The sequence below is a fragment of the Salmo salar genome, chromosome ssa23, assembly GCF_905237065.1.
Source record: "Salmo salar chromosome ssa23, Ssal_v3.1, whole genome shotgun sequence".
NCBI lineage: Eukaryota > Metazoa > Chordata > Actinopteri > Salmoniformes > Salmonidae > Salmo > Salmo salar.
In genome coordinates, this window is record NC_059464.1 from 673659 (window position 1) to 681557 (window position 7899).

Sequence of the window (7899 nt, forward strand, 5' to 3'; positions counted from 1 at the left end):
ACCCAAAGCCATAACCCAATTCAGAATATGAAACTGTAGAGATGGGCTAGCTGACAACGTCAGGAAAACAATGAGCACGCTTCAATGGGGCAGAAGTCTGTGGGTTGTGACTCTGGATGGTCAGATAGCCAATAACTATGACAATAAGCTTCCATGTGGAGAATCGTCAGGGGCTCGTTTCAGCTAGTTCTTGATACCATGGTCTTGTTTTGAGGAGTTAACTGATTTCACATCTATGCTAATATTGCAAGAATTTGCTTGCTAGCTAACCAACAATTGTAACAATATATTTGATACAAGTGCACATTTATGTTTTCAATAAACATGAGATGAAAGTGTTTACATGTTGTGAACATTCTATGCCAACCCAGTCTGTTTTGCCCCATAGTTTCGCACGCGTTGGTTTTGTTGCTAAACAACCAACCCGTCTATTAAGGTTACAAAACTGTTCAAAGAGCCAAGAATGACATTTCACATCACATTCAAAAAGAGAAGCAAAGCAAGAGGCAAAATGTTATACCAATTTCTTTTAGACTTTATTATTCCATTTAAATGTATGCATCTCAAGTGGACAATTTGCATAAAACCCATAGGCTCTCCAGAATTGTCTACCAATTGGATGTACTCAGCCACGGTGGGAGCAGCGCAGGGGTATAAATCAGAAGACACCATTTAAGCTTCAAGGTGGGTTGGGGAGGGAGGTAAAGAGGTGGATGGTTTCTGCCAGGCGCTGAACACCACCAGTATCATTCAGCCCAGTGCTTGATGTGCAGAAGGGAATGCTGGGAAACATGGAGGACCCTGTGCATTGGACCTGGAGAGAGTGAACAAGAGAAAGTGTGCAGAATTAGTTTCGGTCGTATTGGCTTAACATCTGCCTCCCTGGCTAGAGTGGATAGACTGGCACAACATTGGGTTGTTTACACCATAAGCCAGATCCTGCAGGCTATTCAATTCACATTCCATGATTGAGCCCCAATAGTCAGCTAAGCATTTCCTTTGGCATTACAGAGAGTCCATTACTGGACAAAGAAATGTTGGCTTTAGTAGTTAGGAGCCTTATCAGAACACATCGCCCCTGCATGTGAACTTACATTTTGTGTGAGTCTAGCTCTCCTCACGGCGCCTCCGCTGCACTCTTCAGACAGGCTGCAAATGCCTCCATCAGATCCTTACAGTCACCCCCCTCCTTCACACTGTAGAGAGAACAACATGGTTAGGACCTCTGAGGGAGGGACCTTGGATCCTCTCCAACAGTTTGACAGTCATGGAGCAAATAGTGATCTTTGAAGCCTTTAGATAGGTTGGCCATCGAGCTCAGCACCAAATGATCCTGGTCAACTCAACTAAAGATGTTTTGGTGTCAAGCTGTCAGCCTGGAAGTGTCCTAGGCTTACCCTGTCTTAGTATGAGCTTTTCTAAACAATGTTGGCATTCCTCAGATTGAACCAAGTCAGACTGGTCCTACAGACAGACACTGCCCTCACTAAAGGAGTGAACTGGTTACATAGGTAGAAAGTGTTGGCAGACTGGTCACTAGAGAGGACAGGGAGAGTGTTGAGGGAGATTATTTCAGGAACTCGGCACCAAACAGCGGGCAGACACTGACACAACGCATTAGGGTGATACGGCGAAAGGGAGCGAGGGAAGAGAGGACGGCGGGGAGAGAGGGATGGGGATAAACCCATCTGTGAGGGAAGGTGGGCATCAGGGAGAGCGATTGCGTGACAACGCAAAACAGATGACGAAAAGGCCGGGTAGGAGGGTGATGGTCAGAGACGGCAGGAGGGGATGGCTTGACTGACATGACTGTCTGCAACTCCACACTACCTCACCATTCTCCCATTGGTTCCGCGCCTCTTCCCCCCACATCCCCTTGTCGCTGGGCTGATCTCTATGATGTAACTCACAGCTGGTCTCTGCAGATTAAAAAGGTTTATGCAGCCGATTGCTACAGGTTTGAAGAAGGGTCATTTGTGTAGTGTGTGTCGAGTGAGTCACTGAAACGCATAAGAGTGTACGTGTGTATGGTAGGAAGAGGCATGGAGAGGGTGGTGGGGCAGTGATGCGAGGCAGCAGAGATGCCCAAAAGCAGCACAGAGGACCTGGCCCTGAGGCTGTGTGGCCAGATAATCCATCCACCATAAACATCCCCTGCTTTACCACTGAGAGAAAGTGCTTAAAGACTGGACCAAACCTACTATGAGAAGCAGGGGAGATAAACCCAAAACAGACAGCCATTTTAATAATCAAATTACATTGAACTGTAATGGAGGGAGGGAAGGGAAAGAGGGATGGATAGAAACACATTCATTCTGCCACTATAAGAGCGACACTGGGTCTGGGTGCCCCACAACTGTAGCCCGGGGCCTCGTCAACCAACCAAACCAATTAGGCTTCGTTATGTAATGCTGCCTGAACAGAACAGAACAGAACTCCCCTGTCTCTCCATCTTCAGCTCCACACAAACGGGGGAATCCTTTGTGAATGAACCAAGGGGAGAACTTTGGGGGTTTGAATATACTGTACATAAGAAATATTAGTGTCAAGTTAACATATTAGGATTGAGTGATCAACATACAAGAGTAATCTGCTGCAATCTGCTGCAGAGTGTTACCTCTGGATGTCAGAGGTTGCAGGGGCAGCGAACTGGTGACATCACCCAGGGGGTGGGGGGCATCAGTCACGTTACAGCACCACCACCATGTTGGCATGGCAATGGGCCACGACCACTTTAGGGCACATCACAGAGCAAATGAAAGAGGGTAGGGTGGCAAGTGTTGGGTTTGTATGGGAGGAGGATGACCGATTGGGTGGTTGGACTGGTGGAAACACTGCCTTTACAATCAGGAAATTAAGATGTGAATTATTTAGGGCTGTCGGCCGGCCACTAGTTGTGCACAGGTCAGTGGTTTGTTTAACCACAATTGCTAATAACCCACCTGTAACCGCCCAACTATGTGATAAAGTGAACATTTGTTTTTGCCCGATTTAGATACGTTTCTGCTTATAATTTCCAACATTTTGGTAGGCTATTTGTTAGTCAACTTGCCTGTAATTAGATACATGCAGCTTCTCTTCTGTCATTATATGCTGCCCTAGAAGACTAAATAAATCCTTGCTCACCAGAATGTCATAAATCAATAAAATGAATGCTTCACTCTAGTTGACATTGGTAAAGTTCTGTAATCTCTGCATCTTTTGCAGAGCAAATACGTTTAGGGAGTGGGAAGAACATGCCATAACCACAGTTTGATTGGTTTCAAGGAAATATACTGAACCAAAATATAAACGCAACAACTTCAAAGATTTTACAGAATTACAGTTCATATGAGGAAATCAGTCAATTGAAATCCATTAGGCCCTAATTTATGGATTTCACATGACTGGGAATACAGATATGCATCTGTTGGTTACAGATACCAATTTATTTATTTTTTAAATGGGCCTCACAACAGGCCTCAGGATCTCATTGTGGTATTTTTGTGCATTCAAATTGCCAATCGATAAAATGCAAATTGTGTTAGTTGTCTGCAGCTTATGCCTGCCCATACCATAACCCCACCGCCACCATGGGGCACTCTGTTCACAATGTTGACATCAGCAAACCACTCGCTGTGGTGGACGTACTGCCAAATTCACAAAAACGTAGTTGAAGGGGGATTATGGTAGGACATTGGTGGACATTTCTGCAGTCAGTATACCAATTGCACGCTCCCTCAAAACTTGAGACATCTGTCATTGTGTGACAAAACTGCACATTTTAGAGTGGCCTTTTATTGTCCCCAGCGCATGGTGCACCTGCACCTGATCATGCTGTTTAAATCAGCTTCTTGGTACCAACACCAACAATTTACATGTTGTGTTTGTATTTTTGTTCAGTGTAGAAAGATGTGAAAACAACCCAACATGTTTCTGATAAGATTTCAGTTTGGCTTGGATGCATATTTTGTGTTTGAAGTACTAAATCAGCTTTTATGATGCTGATAAAGACAGCATCTCTACAGACGGTATCTAACACATTCTCTCAAGATGCTAAAATAAATAAACCATATTTCTCCACTCCTGTACCCGAGTCAAAATGTTGACTACATTTGGTGTATCATTTTACTGCAAGAAATGCTTAATTCTGCATGAGTTAATATTAAGGCTATGAGAGAGGTTATAGTCCAGATTTCAGTTTCCATTTAACCCATCTGAACAGTAGGCTTCAGTTCCCTTGACATGCCATAGGCCTATTTGAAGTCCCCATCTTATGACTGTCAAATTTATATAGCGCCTCACAATCAAACAGCATCCGCTTTTACCACTTCACCAAATCTTTCCCTTGTCAGTGCCTTAAAAGGAACTCCTGCTCAATTCTGACTATCAATAAAGTTTGCAAAACTCAGACTAAAAGAAAGCATTGGTTTGGAGTATTAAATATAATATGGTCAACAGTATAATCTGAATTGAGCTTCAATAGTGAGTGCAAACTGTATAGAATGTGTATAACTAGGCTGTCCTAATGGAAAATAAGGGATCCTTAGAAAAGGGCACCAAAGAGGGGGGAACCATCCAGACCAGTATACTAAAGAAAAGAGAGTAAGGACACGGAGCCAATATCATCTAGCTTGTGAACAGCTTTGAAGTTGGTTACTGGGCCTGTCTGAGTAGGGAACTAAGAGCGACCTAAAGTCACTACGCTGAAGAGTTCAATGGCATTGGGACACCTGCGAGTGAACTATAGAGGGAACTAAGGGCAGGCCTACAATGATAGGGATATCGTTCTAGGACCAATACAAACATTGTCTGAGTCTCAAATGGCACCCTGATTCCCTATATTGTGTGCTCACTGGGCTCTGGTCAAAAGAAGTGCACCAAATAGGGAATAGTGTGTAATTTGTGACAGAATAATTATCTATGGAGCAGGAGGAGAAGATCAAAGCTATGATAAAAATAAAGAAAATTACTGCGAATGACTTGGTTGGTTTCCAGTTGGAGCCCTGTTGTAGCTAAGGGGTCTCAAATTGCAGTAACACTGCATTCCATCCAAGTTAACCACATTGTCAGTCAAGCAGAGCAAGCACACACGTCTACATACAAGCCAGGGGCCAGGGCCTGTGTGGAAGGCTAGGGTGTTGGCTTACAAGTTAGACTACCAAAGTTACTACAGAACCAAATTTCAAAGTACACAGCAGGACCCACAGGTAGTAGACATCTGTAACATGGTTAATAATAATAATATTTAAAGCGGCAGTTAGGTATCCAAGTCATACATTGGCATGTATAATCTATACGTCTCAATGTCCTGACTAGGGGATACGCTACGCACTGCAGATAACAGGGGCATCTGTAAGGCACCTACAAAGCACACACAAACACCTTGTCACAGGTTCAAATGTCAGTCAACGCATGTTCTAGAATGTTTAGGCCAGGTCCACAAGCTCAAAGTACTTTCCAGAGGAGTTGTTTGGCCCATTACCAAAATGACCCCTAGACCCTAAGGCATGTGTACTTGTGGATATCCGAGGATAAGACAGGTGTAATTAACAATATGAAATGTGTTTGCGTTTGAAGGCGTCAAGGTGGTGACTCCAACTAATCCATGTATTTCTAGGTGACATGTTAGGGCAGGCCAAGCCAGCCAAGATGGCCGCAGTGCAGTCAGCTGTGCATCGTGTAAGGCCGTTTAAAAATATATACCTTTTCAGGTTCAACGGCAAGTCAAAAACATGATCATGAACTATAGCCATGGGACAGGACATGGTATCCTGGACGTTTACACACCAACCCATGCATGACTATTTAGGATTCAAGAGTGGAGCTATAAATACATCGTCCTGGTATACATTACTCAGTCAGCCCTCTGGTACAGCTAGCTACGCTGCCTTCAGCAAGTCCACTGCCGTCACGTGGACCATGTTACAGGATACAGTATCATTTGGGCCCATCAATGACAAACCCCAAGAACCATGAGGTTAACAGTAGAACCCTGGCCTGAGGGTTAACGGTACAACCCTTGACTGTAAGGTTAAAAGTGTCCTGAAAAGTTTCACCATAACAGCACAAGGCCCTTGACTAAACCTCAAAGTAGATGTTATTTACTGTGGCATAGACCAAAGAGCTGTACATTGTACAAAACAATTGTGCTTGACCCAAATGTTGAGAAAGCCTTCATCTAGTTTCTAATGCAACATTGACAAATTCTAAAAGTATAAATACTGAGGTAAAGGGCATCTAATGCAAAGTGAACTATAAGAGGCCTACAACGAGTATCAACACTACAGTCCATTCATTAAAAGGTGGCATACAACAATTCGATGACATTCAATTCACCATGGCTCAAGACCGCTATAGGCACCCTGAATTTTACTAAAAACTTTACAACCAGCAGCCAACCTAGCCCATCCCTAGCATGCCCTGCAACCTACCACCCCCTAAACCCGGCATCCTTATCTCATCCCTCACACCCGTCTGGACTTATCTGACCTATACAGCCTGGGACACTCCAGGCCCTAGCCTAGCTCCAAACCCTGCAACAACACATCAAAATACAGCACCAAGGGTCAACATGCATCTAGGTTTTGGTGAAATGTCAATGAAGATAGGCGGTTTTCAACTCTGTCTACGGCTCAAGTAGACGCGTTACATCAGCCATTGAACCGGGCTTTGACTGTCATTGAGCCCTCACACACACACAACCATCCTGGTTTCCTGTTTCTACGCATTTCTAGAGATAAAACCCACAACAATCTCACTCTGCACTAATTTTGCAGAGGGAGGACAGGGGGGGGGAAAGGTGCACATAGATCAGGACAATGAAGCAGTGAGTTAGCGACTTAGCGCTGGCTAACGCTCACTCAGCGCTGTCGACACAGCAAGGCCAGAAAAGCTGAGTGGGGACAGGGGTGGGTGGTTGTGGGGGGGTGAGGAGCAAGTAGGAGAGAACATGATGTAGGCAAATTCCCTGCCTTCGATCAGGCGTGTGCGAGAGACTGCCGTGCTTTGACCCGAAGACCCCTACGTGCGTACCCCCAATACACTACAATAGTAACCCCCCACAACCTGCCAAGACAGTTTATATTCAGTTACATTTAGAAAATTGGAATTTGGATTATTGTATCATCATACACTGCCCTACTCAACTGCTCCACCATTTTATCATGGCGCAACCCAAGGATTCCAAACAACATCAACTCATCATGCACTGTTATAGCCTTCCTCCAAGCGACGGGGGGAGGGTAGTCGCTTCAATTAAAACACAACACTGAAATCCACTTGGAGACACTGGGAACTTCCAAGTGAAAAGCACTAGAAGCACTGCGGCTTTGCCATGTCCATCCAATGAGTTGGAAGCCATGGATGGGCATCCTGGAGACGTTGGTCCCGGTGGCAATGGCGGACAAAAACAGAGAAAACCACATCCGTCCGTACAGACACTCACCATTTGTCCAGGTCTGCCTTGATGCTTGCACATGTGGCAGGGACGGGGGCCTCAGTAGGAACGGCGGTCTCAGAGTCCGACATGTCTGTAGAGTTGCTGTGTGTGTCAGTTTCTCCTCTGTACGCCTATGGGTTGCGTGTGCCAGAGAGAGGAAGAGCGTGAGAAGAGTGCAGAGGAGCGTGTTAGTGGGAGGGGCAAGTGAACACACATGAGGGGAGGGAGGGGAGAAAATGTGACAGGGCAGAACACATGTGAAAATAAGGGTCAGCTCAGTGACCCAGACAAAGTTCAGTGGGAAAATAAATCAAGTGGAAAGATGAAGTAGAGTGGAGAAGACAAAAAATTACACTTCAAATACCATGAAAAGCCAGATGGATACCCTTAATGTTCATGTAGGCCTACAACTCATTCACCAACTGAATGTGTCAACCCATACCAACAACCGTCTATACAAGCAACTATGCAAAACTAAT

At 44.9% G+C, this 7899-nt stretch overlaps 1 long non-coding RNA gene across 1 annotated transcript; it reads right to left on the bottom strand.

Annotated features, from left to right (window-relative positions):
* Window positions 1–512: 512 nt before the first annotated feature.
* Window positions 513–7629, bottom strand: LOC106583878 (uncharacterized). Its single transcript, XR_001323639.2, has 3 exons — window positions 7427–7629; window positions 1095–1196; window positions 513–814 (listed from the first exon to the last, which is right to left on the bottom strand). It is a non-coding gene; the product is annotated as an uncharacterized lncRNA (long non-coding RNA).
* Window positions 7630–7899: the final 270 nt, after the last annotated feature.